The 21744-nt window shown below is 40.4% G+C and overlaps 1 pseudogene across 1 annotated transcript in view; it reads left to right on the top strand.

Annotated features, from left to right (window-relative positions):
* Nucleotides 1-4156: 4156 nt before the first annotated feature.
* The window catches only part of LOC311615472 (D-3-phosphoglycerate dehydrogenase-like), a 39096-nt pseudogene continuing 21508 nt past the window's right edge, over nt 4157-21744 (top strand). The window contains exon 1 of the transcript in view: nt 4157-4259. The product of the transcript in view is annotated as a D-3-phosphoglycerate dehydrogenase-like (transcript). The remainder of the gene's footprint in view (nt 4260-21744) is intronic.

Genomic DNA, 21744 nt, shown 5'->3' with positions numbered 1-21744 from the left:
CAGACAATGAGCAAGCAAGCTAGAAGCAGTTTTGGGAGTCAGTGCCATAACCACAGTAACAGGCATGCTGGAAACTTTACAGGAGAAAAGATAGGTCCTAGCTGATTTGGCTCAGTGGATAGGGTGTTAGCCTGCAGACTAAAGGGTCCTGGGTTTGATTCAGGTCAAGGGCACATGCTGGATTGCAGGCTCGATCCCCAGTAAGAGGCATGCAGGAGATAGTAAATCAATGATTCTCTTTCATCATTGATTTTTCTATCTCTCTCTCCCTCTCCCTTCCTCTCTGAAATCAATTATATATATGTATAATTAAAAAAAATTTAAAGACAGTAGATTGGCAGGCAGTGGTGGTAGAAGGGAATCTCTGGGTTTTAGGTTTCAACCTGAAGAAGGGAGAGGATCAAAAATCTAAAAGTTGCAAACAGAATCCAAGGGGATGGGGTTAATTCAGATTTTATTTGCACTGCTTTTGAGAGTCAATTTGTAGTCTTGGGACTGGAAATACTATTTGTACCGTGGTAATAATCACAGAATTTTGGGTGGACGTTTCAAACTAGCAAATGCCATAGAAGACACTAGAAGCTCCATGAGAGCTAGGGTCTTTCTTATTCACTGATGATTTCCAGTGCCTACAATAATTCTTGACATAGGTATATATCCCATAAATCTGTGTCAAATGAAGCCCATTTCTTCATACTAGAGATTCCCTCACACACTCTAGATCACATCCTTAGGGCAGCTGGTTAATTCTGAACTTCAGCTCCTTATGCTTTCAGGCTTGACAGGAGCTTGGTGAAGCTGACCATGAAGGCTAAAGAGACTTTATGTTTCTTCAGTTTCTACAAATGGGCACATTTCTAGTAGGTAGTCTCCTTTAGTCTGATCTCAACACAAATGTTACCTCCTCAGAAAGGCCTTCTCTGACCACTATAGCTAAAATGTCCCTCAATACTTAGCAAGTCATTCTGTATCGCATTACTTTGTTTTAGTTTCTTCATCATCTGAAAGATTGTGAGGTATTTGTCTATAGGCTCAGTGTCTGTGTCCTTCCAGTAGAGAATATAAACTCCAAAAAGCAGGAACTTTGTCTCATTCATCACCGTATTTCTAAAAAGTGTTCAATACTAACAGGTATTCAGTAAATATTCCTTGAATCTCAAGCTGGGGGAACCAGTTTAATAAAGAGTTAATATGAATGTAAGAACCACTTCCTACTTTTTCTCAGAGGAGAAAGAAAAGCTCAGGTTTAGTTTATACAGTGATTAAACAACTTAGCATAGTAACAAGGTATGAGTTTATTCTTATGTATTTATTTCTTTTCATTTTACTCTAGCCAGTACATAAGTTTATCTTATATGTTGCTTAGAGTGAGTGGGTATTTTCTATTTTAATGGTTTCTTTTAAAAGAACCAGAAAATTTGTCAATGGAGCTCACATGCAATCTATGATTACCTCTGTTAATGAGATATGGAAGTGTTGTCTTCTGTCCATAGTCAAATCTAAGTGAGCATAATCCTGAAGATGGTGTTCCTCAAGGAAGATCTAAGGACCTCCAACATCAAAATCACTTATCAAAAAATGCATTTTACTGGGCCTCATTCTAGAACTATCAAATAATACTCTAAGGGAAGGCATAGGAACCTACATTTTAAACAAAGTCTCTAGGTGATTCTTGTCAATAACTATGAAGGATTAGAGATTCTACTAACTTGCAAGTTAACAAGTTAGTTTGACATGGCTTCATGGATATTGGAGAAATTCCTGGATCAGAGACAGGAATTATTATTATTATTTTATTATATAGTTATTATTATTATTACTTAACAATACCAGTGGTCAGAATATTAGCATGTGTGTCAGTTTCCCATATCCTAATTCTCACAGTATGACATAAAGAGGGACAAGTGATGAAGGCACATGCATTGTGTTATGTTACAGAAGAACACCAAGGTCAGAGCACCTGAATCTTTTATAATGGAAAGTCAGTATGCCTGTTATTTACTCGAAAGGTTATCTTTTATTATATGAGACAGAAATAAACCTGTCCCTTTTTCTGGAGGGAGGTACTATCTCTATCTTCGAAGTCTGTTCACTTGAAAAGATAGTCTGGAGCATAGGCAGTCATGTCCTATACTCATAAGATATGCAGAGACCCATTTAGAATTCTATCCTAAAAATCTTGACACTCAAGTTTAGGAATCATTGCCCCAGATATACTTAGTCATATCTATAGAGCTACCTTTACATACTCAAGCCTGTTAGATGCTGGCAACTATTTTACCCTTCTCTGCTTTTCTCAGCTTCATCCAGCCTCTCTTCTCTAGCTATGTTTCCCTAAGTAATGCTATTCCCTTCAAAGTAAATCTTTAGTTTATAAAATAGATGCATAAGCTGGCTCATAGACACTGGTGACTCCCACTAAAATATCTGTTTGAAGAAGTAGGAAAATACATAGAAAGAAAGCACATAGCAGTGAGAAAAGGGCTTAAGCATTTATTTGTTAACTAAACAAATATTTATGGAACACCTGCTGTGTCCCAGTACTGTGCAAGGCACTGGGCTATTAAAATTCATGCATTCAACACATACTTCAGAAGTCCTGTTATGTGATAGGTACAAGTCAGAATAAACTTTATTTTTTATTTATTTATTCATTTTAAAACAAGTCCTCCCAACGCGAAGGGCAAACACCTGGCTGGGAGGACTGGGTCCCGGGGTGCTCTCTGGTACTTGACCTTGCAATGGTCTCTTCTCGGAACTTTTTTTTAATTTTTATTTTGTTATTGATTTTGTACAGAGAGGAAGGGATAGAGAGAGAGGAAGGGAGAGAGATAGTTAGAAACATCGATGAGAGAGTCATTGATCAGCTGTGTCTTGCACACCCCCTACTGGGGATATGCCCGCAACCAAGGTACATACCCTTGACCGGAATCGAACCCGGGACCTTCCAGTCCCCAAGCCGACGCTCTATCCATTGAGCCAAACCGGTTTCGGCTAGAATAAACTTTAAAGAGATAAAGATACTGTCATTCCCCACAAATAGGTTACTGAAGGAGACAGCTGTGTTTTAAAAAAAAAATTGTGCAGTGGTGTGATAAATGCTACAATGGAGAGAGAAGGGAAGGAAAAGAAAGGGCATAGAAAGGAAGACTTCACCACAGAGAAGATGATTGCACTGAGTATTAAAGCATATGCAGAAATCCTTCAGGTAAGCAGGAGATTCCAATTAGAAGGAAAAACGTGGACAAAAATGTAGAAGCTTGAAACCGAATGGTGTGTTTAGAAAACTCCAAGTCATTTGATATGGGTGTCATGTGAATTGTGAAGTGGAAAATGAAAAGATACTAGTAGGGTAGACAGGGGCTGGATCTTACAGGGTCTTGTCTACTGTGCTGAGAAAGCTGAGTATATCTTATAGGCAATGGGGTCTCACTTCAGGGCAAACCAGGAATTACAAAAATATATTTGCACTTTAGCAAACAACAATAAACAGCAAGGGGAAAAAAATGATGAACAGGAGTTTACCAAGAAGGTATAGCAGGGGGTAGTGAGAGTGGTCCATGGGAAGAATAACATGTGAAAAGGGACAGAGGTGTGTTTAGGGAACATCAAATAGTTTGATGTGGCCAAAATGTCAGTGTTTGGGTGGAGATGAGAAAATAATAAGGCTACAAAGGTCATTCAGATGGCAGATGATGAAGAACACTATGGAGGCAATGTTATAAGGTGATTTAAGACCATGGCACTAGAGCCATGCAGCTAGCATTTTAATCCCATATCTTGAGTTCACAAACTGTGTGGCTTTAGGAAAATTATCCGACGTCCCTTGCCTCAGTTTCCTCATATATAAAATAAGGATAATTTATAACGACCTCAAAGGTTTGAGGATGTAATTATTAAAGTTGGAAAAATAAATTAGAATGTTCTTGGTATCATATAAGTGTTAGCTTCTATTAATAATATAAACCATGTTAAGAAGTCTGAACTTAATATTTTGGTTTTTGTTTTTGCAATAGGGTGGTCTTCGATAGCCTTTAAATGGAGAGGATATACACGAAGTGATGTTTTAGAAAAACTACTCACTGCGTTGATATACCTAGCTTTCTCAGCAGAGTAGATAAGACCAGGCAAGATCCAGCCCCTCCCTGGATCCACCATGGCAGTGGGGAGGACGGCCATTATGGGACAGAAACTGGAGGCATGCAGCCTGTTAGGAGAATATTTGAGAAATCCAGGGGAAAATGAGGGTTTGACTAAAGGTAGTAACAGTAAGATAGACAGGAAGGGATACACATGATAAAGAATTTGGAGGCAAATTGACAGAATTTGAATAGTTAGGTAAGGGAATGAAAGAAAGGGAGGTTCCTTTTCAGTTGTGGGTCCCAGGTCAGTTTCATACTTGGGAGTGCCATGCCAACCTTTCCCAATGTATGTCCTCCTTTCCTGGTCCTGGACATAGTGACTACCCACCTCTACTATACTTCCTTGCTTTCCTAAAAGTGCTGTCCTTCTCTAGCCTCAGGCTCTTCAGAACAAAAGTGGTATTAAAAAATAAAACCACATATGAGACTTCCTGAAAACACTGATAGAATGAATCTGACCTACAGACTCTTACTCAGTTCCTTACCACTGCTGCCAAATACCTAACAAAATGAACAAAAATAAATCATAGTAAAAACTAACAATTTTATAATCCATAAACAAGCAAGAAAAATAGTAAAGCTCCACAATATAAATTTCAAAAAGTGGCAGCCAAGGAAGGAAGTTAAAGATCTTAGGGCAGTGTTACAAGGCTTCTAACTCTGTTCCCACTCCCAGAAACAGCACTTAGGGGAAAAGGCAAGTCAACAAAATCCTATCAGTTATCACTAAACCCCACCAATTTGGAGCATAGTCAACAGGGATTTGGAATGAGTGGAAGGAGGGGGTGAGAAATAGAGCATTCGGGGAAGAGTACAGAAAATACCTTCAAAAGGAGAAGCCCCAACATATTACTGCAGGATCTCAGCCAAGGCAGGGGGTGCTGTCAGGGCTTGCTTGCCATTTTCTGGAGGTTCGTTACTTCCCTATTTCTTAGGAATATTGAGCCAAAGCTTTGGGAGTGGGACATACCTCTGGCAGGTGGAAATAAGCCATGTATGGACATTTAATAAGATGGAAATCAGAGTTCATGTCCCTCAGCAAGAGAGGCACAACTTTAGTTGAGTGTCCCTTCCCACAATTTACCTGCATGCTACAGAATAAAGGCTTGAACAGAACATTCTGCTTGCAAACAAGACCTTGGAGGGGTATACAAAAAAGAATAGATAAAATTATCCCTAAAATGAAAGAACCAAATCTATAGACAGAAAGGATATACTGTGCTTCACAAAAAAAAAATACATTAAAAAGCATAACTGATAGTGAGACCTATTGTTAGTAAGCTTTTGAACATCAAGATGTGATTCTCCAGGTGTATATACAGAAAAAAGCTAGCTGTTTATATGAATGAAAAATCAGCTTGGCTCCAGACTTTACAGCACTATTCAACACCAGAAGACAATGGAACAAGACTGTAAAATGTTGAGAGAAAGTTTATGTGAGACTGAAATATATCATACCCAGCAAACTACTTTTTCAAATAAAAACACTACAGGCAGAACTTGGGGAATACAGCAGTCATAAAACCTTCTTCAAAATCCAGCCAACCAAGATAAAAATCAAACTTAAAAATCTGGGAATAGCCAAAACCGATTTGGCTCAGTGGATAGAGCTTCAGCCTGTGACTGAAGGATCCCTGGTTTGATTCCGGTCAAGGGCATGTACCTTGGTTGCGGGCATATGCCCGGTAGGGGGCGTGCAAGAGGCAGCTGATCGATGACTCTCATCCATGTTTCTCTCTATCTCTCTCCCTTCCTCTCTGTAAAAAATCAATTAAAAAAAAATCTGGAAATAGATAAACCATGGCAAAACAATACAGGTGGAACACTGATTTCATTTAAGTAAATAAATATTTATACTACATATACACCTCCTATATAATTTGAAGTGATGTTGGTAAAAAAAAAAAAAAAAAAGCACCATGTAATAGTTAACAGTATTTACAAAGTAATGATATAACTAATAAAAACCTGGAGCTTTGGAGAGAACAGATGAGAGGAGATATAACAATGTAATCTTATCTTTCATAGTGTGGAGTCAGTATCTTTTGAGGTGAAATAATATTTATCTAAAAGTTAGAAATTCCTTTGGTTTCACTTCAGTCTCCTGTTAAATTCAAGTACAATTAGATTGAATACTTTTTAATAAAACTGGCTTGCACATTATGATCCTATTTTCATAAAATCATTGTTATCTACACAGTCATCCATCTCTTTTCTGAATAAGTACATACAGAGGTGCCTGAAATGATGTTCACTAAATATTAACACTGATCATTTCTGGATTGTAGGATTTGGGGTGATCTGTTGCTTTTTTATTTTAATAAAAACAGTAAGATCATTTTTTTTCAGAAGAAAACTATATTTGTTCTTTGGTTTTATTGGAATCAAATTTTATCTGATAGGGCATGGCATTGACAGACCATATCAGAACCTCATATATTTTTAGCTCACACAGAAATGTTCTTTTTGATGTGGAATGACATTTCTCTATTGTGGGCAAATATGCATCCATCAATTAAATATGCAATTAGTACCCACAGGGAATCCAACACTGTGCTAGGCCCTATAGGAGACACATGGCTTCCACCCTTAAAAGAACTTCCAATTATGTTGAAAGTAAATATTCATTTTAGCGCTGGCTGGTGTGGCACGGTTGGTTGAAGCATCGTCCTATACACCAAAAATTTGGAGGTTCAATTCCTGGTCAGAGCACATACCCAGGTTTCGTGTCCAATGCCTGCTCAAGGTGCATGGGGGAGTCAACTGATTGACGTTTTTCTCTGGCACTTTCTCTCCCTTCCTTCCTCTATAAAAAATAAATAAATTATATATATATATATATATATATATATATATATATATATATATATATATATATGAAGATTTATTTTAGGTAGGAGTTTTTCACAAAAGGTATGTCAAAGTAGGTGAAATAGCTAAACTATTTTTTTTTAAATCTAATGGGTACTTATATGCCAAGAATTATTCTAGGTATAGAAGATACAAATGCATAAGGCATGTTCTCTGCATTCAAGGAATTTATAACCCAGTTGGGGTGACAAATATAAATATTATATGAAAATTCCAGGATATAAATATACCAGTGGTGCAATGTGAACAAAAAGTGAAGAAAAGACATAGCACAGATTCAGTAAAGATAGAAATGATGAATTGGACATGGCTTGTATTTAACTCTGCAAATGCTTTTGTGCCAGCCTTCTCTTTCTGTTTCCTGTTTTACACCATGTCAGCGTAATTGAGCCTTTGCCTAACATCATCTCCCAGTGTGACCATGGTTCTTTGACAGTTCAACTTGGCAAACATTTGAGGCCCACTGCATGCCAAGCTCCATGCTGGAGATCCAAAAATAAATAAATAATATACAGTTCCTTCCTTAAAGGAGAAGAGGGAGTCAACTGACTTGTCAAAAGGCCACTTTTGTCAGGCAGTGAGCTGAAAGATTTCTTATATTATCTCATTTGATCCTTGCAACAACCTTGGAAGTTAATTTTAGATTTATAGGGCAATCCAAGCACAGAGGCAGGCAGTTTTTCTGGGTACTAGTTTCTAGAATATAGGAGGCAAGGAAGAGGGGTATAAAATCTCAATTTGCTTTCTCCACTCCAAATCTTCTAGAGAGCCTCAGAAGATAAACACTAGGAAGATTCCATTTTTCCCAGATCTTGGTGCGGCAAGGCCTAACGTTCTGCCCATCATGGACTGTGACCTTTAACAAACTCACAAGAAAAATACAAGAAAATAGAGCAGACATATCCAAAGGAACATTTTACTGAAACATTAAGGGCTCTAACTAGTGGTAAAAAAATACTATGGTTGGTATCAGAGCTGTTTTTATAATGTGAGGCGATCATAAACAGGGGAAAATACTTAAATAACAACACTTAAAGTAATGAAATGAAAATTTTGACTGCTTTCCATAGGAATCTGAGAAGGGCAAAAAGTAAATGAGATTTTATTATCAATAGCTATATTCTATCCATGAAATCATTAAAAATATAATTAGATTATTATAAAGTTCTGGCTATTTTCTCACCTCTATATAATTCTCCTCCATACAATAGCTTCAAAGCTTGTCATATCCCCTCCCCAAAGTAAGGTCTTGAAAATATTAACTTATATCTTGACACACACCCCCAAACCCTCAGAAGATTTAGCTGGAGGATATTAATCCCAGTGACTGGCAAAGCACAACAAGGATTTTCTGTGCCAATTCACCCTGACACCCTAGCTGGAAATTTTGTTCAGTGGCTAATCACTCTCCTCTGGGTCTATAGAATACTCCAGATCAACCCTACTAAGACAAGTAAACAAAGCCTCCTCTCTCCAAGCCCTTTAATATAGACTTTTCCAGAGTGTTTGAGCGAAGTGTTTATTTTCTTTTTCTCTAGATTCTGAAAAGTTTCCAAAGCAAGCATGTCCATTCACCCACCCAGCCATCACTCATCCAAGTCCCAATCCATATCCCACTAACCTACCCTCCTGAACTCAACATCCAATATGTAATACTTTCAAAAATAAAGGTTTAAACATACATCATTCAAAACTTTTCCCGATTCAGGCATAATACTAGATATCTGGGATAGGGATAAGATACAGATTCTACTCTAGAGGGACCAACCATCCTGAATTGCCATGGGCTGTGTGTGTTAAGGGTAGGGGAGGGACGGGGATCCTGGGATATGATACTTTCAGAGCCAAATCCTGGAAAGCCCTTGGAAAACTGGGATGAGTTGGAAGACTCACCCTTCTCTCAAGGGAACTGAAACACTGGCAATTATGATAAAAAGGACAGTGTTTCATTTATCACTAACTCCAGTATACAGAACAATATCTAGCATTTAAGGAGAACTAAAAACCTGCTGACTGATAAATCACATGAATGACTGAGAAAAGTGCTACAAGAGAGGATTATTTAGGAAGGCAGATTTGTTCATTCAACTAATATTTATCAAGGACATACTATGTTATGGGCACAGTGTTAATCACTAGAGATACAATGATGAGTAAAAGTAGATATGGTCCCTCACCTGATGGTATTACAGCATAAGAAGAAAGATAGGCATTTAGATAGTTACAACAAAACCAGTGGATACTATAAGATCACATAGCAGGATAACCTCCCCTAGTCTATTAATCTGGTAATACTCTTTAGAGGAAATGACATTTAAACAGAGACTTTCTGGATGAATGGGAAAGAAGGAGGTTTGTGGGGTGGAGGAAAGTTAAACGATCTAAGCCAAATGAGTTCTGGAAAGAGACTTTTCAGATGGAAAGACATGGCTGTAATAGCAACCCCAACTCTAGGGGTTTCATTTTCTTCATAGCATTATTTCACTCTAATTCCCAATACCTACTTCTTTTTAGATATTCTTCAAGAGTCATCTCCTCTATGAAGCCTTTCCTGCCTCTTCCAGGTAGTCATGATCATTCCATCTGGGGAAGTCTAGCTACCTATTCACTGAACCCTGTTTTCAAATATTCTCCTCAGCCCTCTTGCATTTATATGGTGCCATATAACCACATGCTATGTCACTTTTGGGATAAAATAACTATGAGAAGGCATATTTTTCCCACTTTGGCTCTCCCCATATGTCAGCGAGGTAATGCTTAGTAATCTTTGATAGAAGATAGAACAGGCCTAGATCTCTAAATAACTTTGTGGAGTACAGCATGTCTTCCCAAGCTTGCTTACAATAAACTTCGATGTGAGCAAGAAATAGATTTTCGTTGTATTAAGTCCTTTATATTTGGGAGTTGATATGTTACCGCAACTTACTTACTTACCTTAAGTATTACATCATCCTCTACTCTGATTATATTTATATATCTGCACCATTTTTACCTTAATTTTTAAAACATTTTTATTAATACCAGAGTAGAAGGGAAAGGGAGTGAGAGATAGAAGCATCAATGATGAGAATCATTGATCAGCTGCCTCCTGCATGCCCCCTACTGGAGATAGAGCCAGCAACCTAGGCATGTGCCTGACCAGGAATTGAACCACAATCTCCTAGTTCATAGGTTGATTCTCAACCACTGAGCCACGCTAGCCAGGCTTTTTGCACCATTTTTAATAATTTAGTATACCTATTGTTTACCCCAATGTCTCATCTATTAGATTCTAAGTTCCTTGATGTGTCTTAGTCCTTTTTGAATCTTCAGCATCTAGCACATGAAAGTAATTAAATGTTTGATAAATGAATGAATAAATGAATGCATGATGCACAAACCTTTGGGATATTCCACTTGCCCTTTAAAAATCGAGCCCACGCTGGAAAAAAAAAAAGTCAAATTTTATGGGTTTTGTTCATGTAGCTTACATTCTTTAAAGGGATTTTACTAAATCTGAAGAGAAAACAGAAAATAATTATAGAAAACAGTAATAACACAAAGATTTCTATACAAGTTTTGAATTCTACAATCCCAGTTAAAACAATAAAAAAAACTTTCTTTACTGAGTCCCTAACTCTCCCCCTTGAGACCAATTTACTGTTTAGGCCAGTGGTTCTCAAAGTTTTCCCCTTACCTCAACAATTTTCCCATGTACAACACACTTCAATAAAAACATGTCTCTTTATACCCATATGCATTGAGCAAATGTGATTTGGCAGGGAGCTTCACCTGATTTTCTTTTCACTCCACCCCATACCCTGACTCTTGCTTGGTTATGAGGTCCTCTGGATGTCTCAGCTCCCAAACTCACTCACCTCCACCTCCCCACTTCCATTTATTAGCTGTTAAAATCCTCACTCTGCCATTGCCAATTTCCCAGGCCTTGAAAGGGTTCACTTTTAATTTTGATGTTCTGGCCTGTGGTGATTACCTATTTTATAGCCAACTTTCTAGAGAGGACTGATTGGCAAACTTGAGTCCCCATAACTGGCCCTGGAGGCTTCTATAAGTGTTCAGGTGAGCCCTCTTTGTCACTCACTTCAGGTCTGCAATATAAGAAGACCTTCACCACCCAATACTCAGAACAGTCTTTCAGTGACTATTAGAAGCAATACAGAATAGAAAGATGATGGGTGTAGTAGAAATAAGAGATGGACACAAAACAAGCTTGTAACATTTGCTATGTAAGAAAAAGGATATTAGACTTGTTAACTATGCTTATATAGTTACAAGTTTTTATAAGAGTAAGCAGCTCTTTTTTTTCTGGGCTCACCAGGCCAGTAAATACAGCATAAGCTAAGGTTAAAAAAATAGAACCATATCACAATAAACAGACCCTTACTGTATGCTAGTGCCTTTGAGTTAAATCTGGATATTACCCATGCTTTGTGGATAAAGATGGCCATGATTCCTTTCAACATGGAACTCAAAGTCTGGAATCAACTCTTTTAGTTCAAATAAAAGAATTCTGTGACTGAGTGAACAATCATATATTTTATATGGAACCCATAGGGGCTAGTTTTAGTTATTGGTATGTAGTACATACTCAGTCAATGCTTGATCAGTGGCTAAATTTTCATAAAAATATTAATTCTCTCATTAAGACCATATCCTGTAGAAGTGAAGAGTGGCCAATACACAATTAGTTGCCAATTCATGATGCACGACATCCCATCATCACACGCAGGGATTCAGATGATCAGAGACTGGTGAAAACAAAAGGGTCAGGATGACAAATATAAGACACACGTACTATATCTCTTTTCTCCTTCATCCATGGCACGCTACCACTGAGCCCACTTGCAGACTCAGACTCCTTCTCAACATATCACCCTAAGCAATCCCAACCATTTAGGTGGAGTGCAACATGAAATGTATTTACCATTCTAAATCTAGGCTCCCTTTGTTATGGAGAGAGCCATGAATACAGGTCTAACAGGAAACCAAGACGCCTGTATAGTAAATCAGAAAATCTGCACTGAGTACACCATCACTTTTTTTCATACTCATGGAAAAGATTTATTACAGGGATTTATTAAAGGTACCACAGCCAGATTATAAGGGGAAAATACACAGGTAGAATCTAGAGGAATCCAGGTACAAAGGCCAGGACTATTTTGTTTTTGAACCTTTGAACATGCTTTTTATTCTTGAAATGAAATTTTCCTTCCTTGTCTTCCCAGTGCACTCCTAGTCATCCTTCGCAATTTAGCTCAGCCTGACCTCCTTTCTGAAGCCTTGTCTCTTTTTTTAATTAAAAAAATATATTTTATTGATTTTTCACAGAGAGGAAGGGAGAGAGATAGAGAGCTAGAAACGTTGATGAGAGAGAAACATCGACCAGCTGCCTCTTGCACACCCCCCACTGGGGATGTGCCCACAACCAACGTGCATGCCCTTGACCGGAATCGAACCTGGGACCTTTCAGTCCGCAGACCAATGCTCTACTGCTGAGCCAAACCGGTTTTGGCAAGCCTTGTCTCTTTTTCCCCCCATTCCAAAGAGGTTTAATTATTTTTAGCCTTTTTTAAGTCTCCCTTCACTCCTTTAGCAACACTTATTATGCATTTACTATGGGACAAATTCTGTGTTCTTATCTTGCCTCATTTTTTAAACACGGGTTCCTCAAGGCTCTGTCCTCAGCCCCTTTCCTCATTTCTATTTTTCTCTGTACACTTTCTTTGGGCCATTCCATTCAACTGCATAGCTTCAATGATCAGTTGATTCCACATTCGCTCTCTGTGTCTGACTCCCCCTCTCCTGCTTTTCAGCTCTGCACATCCACAAATCTGTTTGAATGTTTTGTGGACACTTTAAAATGAATATGTCAAAACTAAATTAACTAATTTATTATGCCATGCCCCTCCTCCAGTGTTTCCTATCCCAATATATGGCATTGCTGTCCACTCAGATGACTAGAAATCTTATCAAATCACCAAGAAAATCCTGTCAATATTACCACTTAAATCTCTATTACATTGCTGTAACTTGCTCCATCCCCATTGTCAACAACCTATCTGAGTCACCATATTCTCTCATCTGGATCCCTGCATGGGGCTCCCAATTGGTCTCCTTGATCCATTTCTTTCTTCCATCCCATCTGTTCCCTATAAAACAATGAGAATAATTTTTTTAATGCATATATACTTGGTAACTCATCAGTGGCTTCCCATTTCCCTGCAATTTAAGTCAAAACATGGTTTTGAATCTGGACCAGTACAGGCTGCTGCCTCTCTCTCCTGCCTCATCCTCCATTGCTCACCATTCACCAGCTTCCTCCTCACACTCCACACTCCTGCCACACTAAACCTTTTTTTTAATTCCTCCAGAATAGATGCTATTCCCTCTGAATGGAAATTTTTTTCCTCAACTCACCTAATTTCTACTCCTCTTTCTTCCGGGCCTGGTCAGCAGCTGCACCTCCATTTCTCTCCAGGTCTCCTCTGGGGCTCCTGATCAGCCCCACCTTTCTGATCAGGCCCCATTGATAGGCCCAGAGATGCTGACTGGCATATAAACCAATCAGAACCAAATTGGGGTGAAGTGTGAGGAGCCAATAGCTGCCTAGGAGGAGGAGCTATTGATGCTGACTGACATAGAAACTGACCAATCAGAATCAGAACCAAATCTGGGTCAACAGTGAGGATCCAATGGCTGCCTAGGAGGCAAAGCATTTGATGCTGACTGGCATAGAAACCAACCAATCAGAACCAAATTGGCTGGCAGGGGAGGGCAGTTAGGGGTGATCAGGCAGGAAGAAGTAGTTAGGGGTGACCAGGCCTGCATGGGAGGGCAGTTGGGGGCCATCAACCTGGCAGGGGAGGGGAGTTTGGGGGTACCAGGCTTTCAGGGGAGGACAGTTGGGGGCAACCAGGCTGGCAGGGAGGGCAGTTGGGGGTCATCAGGCCAGCAGGGGAGGGCAGTTGGGGACAATATCAAGCTGGCAGGGAAGGGCAGTTGGGGGTGAGATCAGGTTGGCAGGGGAGGGTAGTTGGGGGTGATCAAGCCAGCAGGGAAGCAGTTAGTGGGTCATCAGGCTGGCAGGGGAGCAGTTAGGGGGTGATCAGGCTGGCAGGCAGAGGTAGTTAGGGGCAATCAGGCAGGCAGGAGAGCAGTTAGGAGCTAGCAGTCCTGGATTTTGAGAAGGATATCCAAATACTGGTTTAGGCCCCATACCACAGGTATCAGACACCCCCCAAGCAGTCTCAGATTGGAGAGGGTGTAGGCTGGGCTCAGGGACACCACTCCCAGTGCATGAATTTTATGCACCAGGCCTCTAGTATGCATATAAGTTCTTTGGTTAATCTCTTCCCAGACCTACTCCTACAGTTCCCTCTGAGATTTGTCAGTCTGTTCCATGTTTCCATGTGTCTGTTTCTATTTTATTCACTAGTTTTATTTTGTTCATTAGATTCCTTGCTTGTTTATTTTGATTTTTAGATTCAATTGTTGTTGTTTTTTAGTTTTTTTAAAAAAAGATATTTTATTGATTTTCTTACAGAGAGGAAGGGAGAGGGATTGATAGCTAGAAACATCGATAAGAGAGAAATATCCCTCAGCTGCCTCCTGCACACCTCCTCCCAGGGATGTGCCTGCAATCAATGTACATGCCCTTGACTGGAATCGAATCTTGGACCTTTCAGTCCACAGACCAATGCTCTATCCACTGAGCCAAACTGGTTTCAGCTAGATTCAATTGTTAATAGATTGAATGTATTTATAGATAGAATATATTTATTGCCTTTTTATTGTTCATATTTTAATCTTTTATTCCTCCTCCTTCTCCTCCCCTTCCCCCTCCTTCTCCGCCTCTTCTCCTCCTCCTCCTCCTCCTCCTCCTCCTCCTCCTCCTCCTCCTCCTCCTCCTTCTCCTCCTCCTCCTCCTCCTCCTCCTCCTCCTCCTCCTCCTCCTCCTCCTCCTCCTCCTCCTCCTCCTCCTCCTCTTCTTCTTCTTCTTCTTCTTCTTCTTCTTCTTCTTCTTCTTCTTCTTCAAGAAGACCTTTGAACATTTCATGTAATATTGGTTTAGTGGTGATGAATTCCTTTACCTTTTCCTTGTCTAGGAAGCTCTTTATCTGACCTTGAATTCTAAGTGATAGCTTTGCCAGGTAGAGAAACATTGGTTGTAGGTCCTTGCTTTTTGTCACTGAATATTTCTTGCAACTCCCTTCTGGCCTGCATAGTTTCTGTTGAGAAATCAGCTGACAGTTGTATGGGTACTCCATTGTAGGCAACTAACTGATTTTCTCTTGGGGCTTTTAAGATTCTCTTTTCTTTAACCTCTGGCATTTTAATTATGATGTGTCTTGGTGTGGGCATATTTGGGTTCATCTGGTTTGGGACTCTGTGTTTTCTTTATTTTTATTTTTTTTAATTAAATCTTTATTGATCATATTATTACAAATGTTCCTTCTTTCCTCCCCCTCCATTGCTCCCCTCCACCAGGTTCCCACCCCACCCTCTGCTCTTTCCCCACCCCCATTGTCCTCATCCATAGGTGCACAGTTTATGTTCAGTCTCTTACTGCACCCCCATGGCCCTTTTCTCTGAGAATCATCAGTCCACTCCCCTTCCATACCTCTGATTCTATTATATTCAACAGTTAATATTGTTCATCAGATTTTTTAATTCCCTTGGTTTTTAGATTCACTTGTTGATAGTTACGTATTTGTTGTTCATAATTTTTATCTTTATTTTCTTCCTCTTCCTAAAGAATCCCCTTCAGCAATTTATATAATTCTGGTTTGGCGGTGATGAACTCCTTTAGCTTTTTTTTTTTAATTTGTGAAGCTCTTTAACTGGCCTTCGATTCTGAGTGATAGCTTTGCTGGGTAAAGTAATTTTGGCTGTAGGTTCTTGTTATTCACCACTTTGAATATTTCTTGCCATTCCCATCTGGCCTGCATGGTTTCTGTTGAGAAATCAGCTGACAATCGTATGGGTGCTCCTTTATAGGTAACTGCCTGTTTTTCTCTTGCTGCTTTTAATATTCTCTCTTTGTCTTTTGCTCTTGGAATTTTAATTATGATGTGTCTTGGTGTGGTCCTCTTTGGATTCCTTTTGTTTGGGGTTCTGTTCACTTCCTGGACTTGTAAGTCTATTTCTGTCACTATTTCTTCCAATATGTTTTTGGTATCTTGCTCTCTCTCTTCTTCTGGGACCCCCATAATTCTGATGTTGGTTCCCTTGAAGTTGTCCCAGAGGCTTCTTACACTATCTCAACTTTCTGGATTCTCTTCCTTTCTTGCTTCTGCAGAGGACTGTCCTCTGGCTCTTTGTGTTCCTAATCTTTGAATTGATTCTTGCATTCCTCTAGCTTGCTGTTGGGTGTCTATAATATTTTTATTCCAGTCAGTGTATGTTTAATTTCTAGTTGGTCCTTTTCCATATCCTCGAGGGTCTCTCTCATATGCTCATGGGTCTCGCTAAATTTATTGGCCTTTTCTAGGAAATTCTTTTTTTAAAATATATTTTATTGATTTTGTACAGAGAGGAAGGGAGAGAGATAGAGAGTTAGAAACATCAATGAGAGAGTCATCGATCAGCTGCCTCTTGCACACCCCCTACTGGGGATATGCCCGCAACCAAGGTACATGCCCTTGACCGGAATCGAACCCGGGACCCTTCATTCCCCAAGCCAACACTCTATCCATTGAGCCAAACCGGTCTTGGCTCTAGGAAATTCTTGAAAAACCTTATAACCATGGTTTTGAACTCTATATCCAGTTGCTTGTTGTCCTCCATTTCTTTTGTTTGTAACCTGTTTCCTTGTCTTGGCATTTTTGCTGCTTCCCTTAGTTGGTAGGGTGGCTTTGTGTGCTAAGGTGTCCTATATGGTTCAGTGGGTCAGCCTCCCAGTTACCTGAGGTGGACTCTCTTGATGCACCCCTTTGTGAACTGTGTGTACAACCTTGTTGTAGTTAAGTCTTGATTGTTTTGGTATCACTGGGAGGAACTGACCTCCAGGCCAATTGGCTGTGAGGATCAGCTGTGTCTATGCCTGGAGACAGCCTTATTCGACTAGACTTGCAAAATTGCAAAAGCCTCTGTGCTCAGCTTGGATGGGGCGGAGTTTCAGGATGGAGCCTACAGCCTTGACTTCCCATCAGCCCCTCCCTATGAGGTTCCTGAGTCTCAGTGTTCCTCAATGTCCTTTGGTACTCGCTGCAAGCACCTCTGAAAGAAAGGTGCCTTCAAGTTTCACCCACTACCAGACAGTCTACTCTCTCCCCCAGTGAACCCGGAACTGGGGTTTAGTGCAGTTGGAAGTGGGGTTCAGTGCAGTCTGGAGCTTTTGTCTCCTTCCCGCTAGGGCAATCCAGTGGCACAGTCAACAGTCCATCCTCTGTGAGCATTCACATGCATGCCTCTGGGGCTCTGCTTTTCATCGCTCCCCTGAGTTTCCACCTTACAGCTCAGATTCCCTCCATATGAGCCTGGGTCCCCAAGGTCTGGCCAAGAACTGGGGTTCAGTGCAATTGGAAGTGGGGTTCAGCACAGTCCGAAGCTTTTGTCTCCTTCCCGCTAGGGCAATCCAGTGGCACAGTCAACAGTCCGTCCTCTGTGAGCATTCACATGCATGCCTCTTGGGCTCTGCCTTTTGCCTCTCCCCTGAGTTTCCACCTTACAGCTTAGATTCCCTCTGTATAAGCCTGGGTCCCCAGGTCTTTCCCAGAACTGGGATTCAGTGCAGTCAGAACTGGGGTTCAGTGCAACCCTGAGCTTTTATCTCCTTCCCACTAGGGCAGCGTTTTTCAACCGCTGTTCCGCGGCACACTAGTGTGCTGCGAGATGTTGCCTGGTGTGCCGTAGGTGCAGACAAGACAAGAATTTTATAATTTTTCACTATTTTGTTTACTTAATATTTCATAATAAAGTAATTATAAAATACTTTCTTTGTGTTTATTTGATTCCTATTCAAGAGAATTACTTTATATATAGTCAATATAGGCACAGAGTTAAATTTTTTAACATTTTCTAATGGTGGTGTGCCTCGTGATTTTTTTCATGAAACAAGTGTGCCTTTGCCCAAAAAAGGTTGAAAAACACTGCACTAGGGAATGTCAACCAGGCACTCAACTGCCCCTCTTCTCCGGCTCCATCCCCTCCATACACACGCACTGTGTCTCCGTACCTTAGCCTTTTACAGCTCCTCTGATTTTCCTTCTGGTTTTCTCTTTCCTTCTAGTTGTAGAATTTCCAGTCAGTCAACTTTCTATAGTTCTGGATAATTTCCATTTTGTATTTTAGTTGTATTTTTGAAATTGTTGTGCGAGGCTGCAGTTAGGTGTTTATCTATTCCGCCATCTTGGTTTCTCCCTCACTCTGGGTTTTCTTGACTTGTTTGTTTTCTGTCACTATTTTTTTCCAAATAGTTTTTTTCGGTAACTTGCTCCCTCTGTTCTCATTTTGGCACTCCATGATGCAAATGTTGGTATGCTTGAAGTTGTATCTCAAACTCCTTACACTATCTTCATTTTTTTTCTCTTCTGATTGGGTGTTTGTTGCTTCCTTATATCCCAAAATCCTGATTTGATTATCAGCATCCTCTACCATTGATCTCCTGTAAATTATTCTTTATTTCAGTTAGTGTATGCTTCATTTATGACTGGTCCTTTTATATGTTGTTGATTTTCTCACTAAGTTCCTTGAAATTCTCAGTAAGTTTCTTGAAGTTCTTCTTTAGTTCCTTATAACCATTGTTTTGAATCCTGTATCTGGTAGTTTTCTTGTTTCCATTTCATTTTATTCTTTTTCTGGAGATTTCTCCTGTTCTTTCATTTATGATATGTCTCTTTGTTTCCACATTTTGGCTGCTTCTCTATGTTTTTTTTTTCTCTATGTATTAGGTAGATCTGTTATGTCTCCCAGACTTTGTAGAGTTGCCTTGTGTAGTAGGTGTCCTGTAAGACCCAGTGTTTCAGCCTCCCCAGTCATCTAAGCTGGGCACTCTAGGTGTACCCCTCTATGAGCTGTCCTATTATAGTTGAGTCTTTATTTATGTTGGTGTCACTGGGAGGAATTGGCACCCAGGCTAATTAGTTGCTGTGGGAAAGCTGTTGTGCAGGAGCTTATCCTATGTAGCAAGACTTGCTTCAGTGGGCTTTAGTGCTCACTTAGTCCATCCCTTGAGTGTGTCATTCATGGAGGTGCTAGGGTTGTAATCTGGTGTGGTTGAAGTTAACCACCAGGTACATTGGATTTGGGGCCTTCTGGGAGGTACAAAGTCATCCTCTGCCTATGCCCAGCTCAGGGCCACCCAGCATGAGCTACAAAACAAACTGCAGATGGCTGCTACTTGTGTTGAGCTTAGTGGTGCCCAGAAGAGGCTAAACTGAACCAGGAGGAACTAACTTGTCTGGAATCAGGGCAAGAGTTGAAGAGGCATCTTTCTCTCAGACAGTGTTGGCAGAAGTCAGAGTTCCTTTGTTGATCTCTCCCTGCCACAGAGCTGACAAGCTGCACCATATCTGAATCTCCATCAACCTGGATCATACTTTTTTCCCTGCCCTGAGACCCTGTCAGGCTGCTTCCCCAGTGCTAGATCTCAGAGGGAGTGAGAATGAGTAAGTTTGTGAATGAGTCCTTTAAGAGGAGCTGCCTGAGACTCCAGCAGCCTCTGTGTCACTCAGCCACAATCCCCACTGGTTTTTATAGTCAGAAATTGTGGGGACTTCTCTTCCTGGCACTGGAACCCTAGGCTGGGGTCTTGGTATGGGGCAGGGACTCCTTGCTCCTCAGGGAAGTCTCCACAGCCATGATATCCTTCCCAATGTTAAACTGCCACATGTGGGTGTGGGGCCAGCTGGCTCTGCAATTCCACCCTGTATCTCCACCCCTCCTACCAGTCTAGATGTGCTTCTTTTTTAATTCCCTAGTTGTATAACTGTTCAGCTACATTTCAAGTGGTTCTGAATGATGGTTGTTCTGTATTTTAGTTATAAATGTTGATGTGGTTGTGGGAGGTGGCAAGTACCAAGTTTACTTACACTGCCATCTTCTGAAATAAATCTCTCACAAACGAACATTCTGGTCAAGTTAGGAAACATAGTAATAGCTATAATGATGATGATAACAGTAATGATAACATTAGCTATATAAGCATTGTCATTTATAAAAGCCTTGATATGCATTATATTCCACTTGATCCTCACAACAACCTTTTAAATTAATGATGGTTAGCACCATTTTAGATTATCAAACTGAGACTCAGAGATATTAATAAGCTTGCCCCAAAGATCAGAGTTAGGCCCTACCAGGTTTGGACCTGAGGACCAAAAGGTCCCGGGTTTGATTCCAGTCAAGGGCACATACCTTGGGTGCAGGCTCCTCCCCAGCCTGGATACTGGTTGGGGCTTGTGCAGGAGGCAACCAATTGATGTGTTTCTCTCACATTGATGTTTCTCTCTATCTTTACCTTTCTCTTCCACTCTCCCTAAAAACCAATGGAAAAATATCCTCGCTGAACATTAACAACAACAATAACAACAACAACAACAGATCAGAGTTAGTAAACAGGAGAACTTCAGTCTTCTGATTTCAAATTCTTTACTCTCTTGATTCCAACACAGGTACAAGTTGCCCAGGCCACAGATTTGCATAAGTGGAAGCAGGCAGACAATAACCATGTACATCTCTGAAACTCATACCTTATTTTCCATGCCAGGAGTCTCAGCCTCAGCCTTCTTTCACCTTGGTACCATCTCTGGCACATTTTTAAGGTTATGGTTTAATTTATCTCCCACCTATCAACTTTATTTTCCCCCCGTAATAATGATATAAATGACATCAACATAAATAGAAAGAAACGAAGAAAAATGCTTTACTGATAATACTGCCATGGTAATGAATCATGTGCTTTCATTTTATTTTATTTTTCCCTCTCCAGGATTTTTCCATATGCATACATCATTTTTACATATTTGTAATCATAGCATAGATGCAATTTCATATTCTACATGTGTCACTTATAATCCTATCCAATAAAAGAGTAATACGCAAATTAACCATCACTCCACTACACCCACAAGCTACACCCACTCAATCAGGAGCGAGTATACCCAACCAAGATGGTTGAATCCACAGAGCGAACAGGAAGCTTGGGTTTCCCCTCGGCAATGGAGGAAGTCAAGCTTTCCCCACACCCTGGATGGCCCAGGTCTTCATTCAAGGCTACAAAGTTTCAATTTTATAAGATAAATAAATCCCAACAAAAATGGTGGCAGCCACAGAGCTGGAGAGAGCAGGAGGTTTGAGTTGCCCCTGGTGATGGAGGAAGCCAAGCTTCTGCATCCCTGGCCTGACTTGGCCTCCACTTAAGGCTACAAGGTTTCAATTATAGAAGATAAATGAATCCCAACAAAAATGGCTGTGGCCATGGAGCAAACAGGAGGCTTGACTCCACTCAAGGCTACAAAGTTTCAATTATAGAAGATAAATAAATCCCAGATACCAAGGGCCTCTGCTTGGGTCACTGAGGGGCATGGCCAGCCTGCAAACCACCACAGGTTCCTTGCCCAGGCCACCCCATGCCCTAAGATAACCCTCACCCTGATTCAGGACACCCTTCAGGGCAAACCTGCTGGCCTCCACCTGTGCACCAGGCCTCTAGCCTATCTAATAAAAGAGTAATATGCAAATTGACCATCACTCCAAAACACAAAATGGCTGCCCCCATGGGGTCAAAGAT

Source organism: Pipistrellus hanaki (assembly GCF_964339955.1).
Source record: "Pipistrellus hanaki genome assembly, chromosome: X".
Taxonomy (NCBI): Eukaryota; Metazoa; Chordata; class Mammalia; order Chiroptera; family Vespertilionidae; genus Pipistrellus; species Pipistrellus hanaki.
The sequence above is the reverse complement of the archived record's forward strand: the minus strand, read 5'-3'. Positions and strand labels throughout refer to the sequence as shown.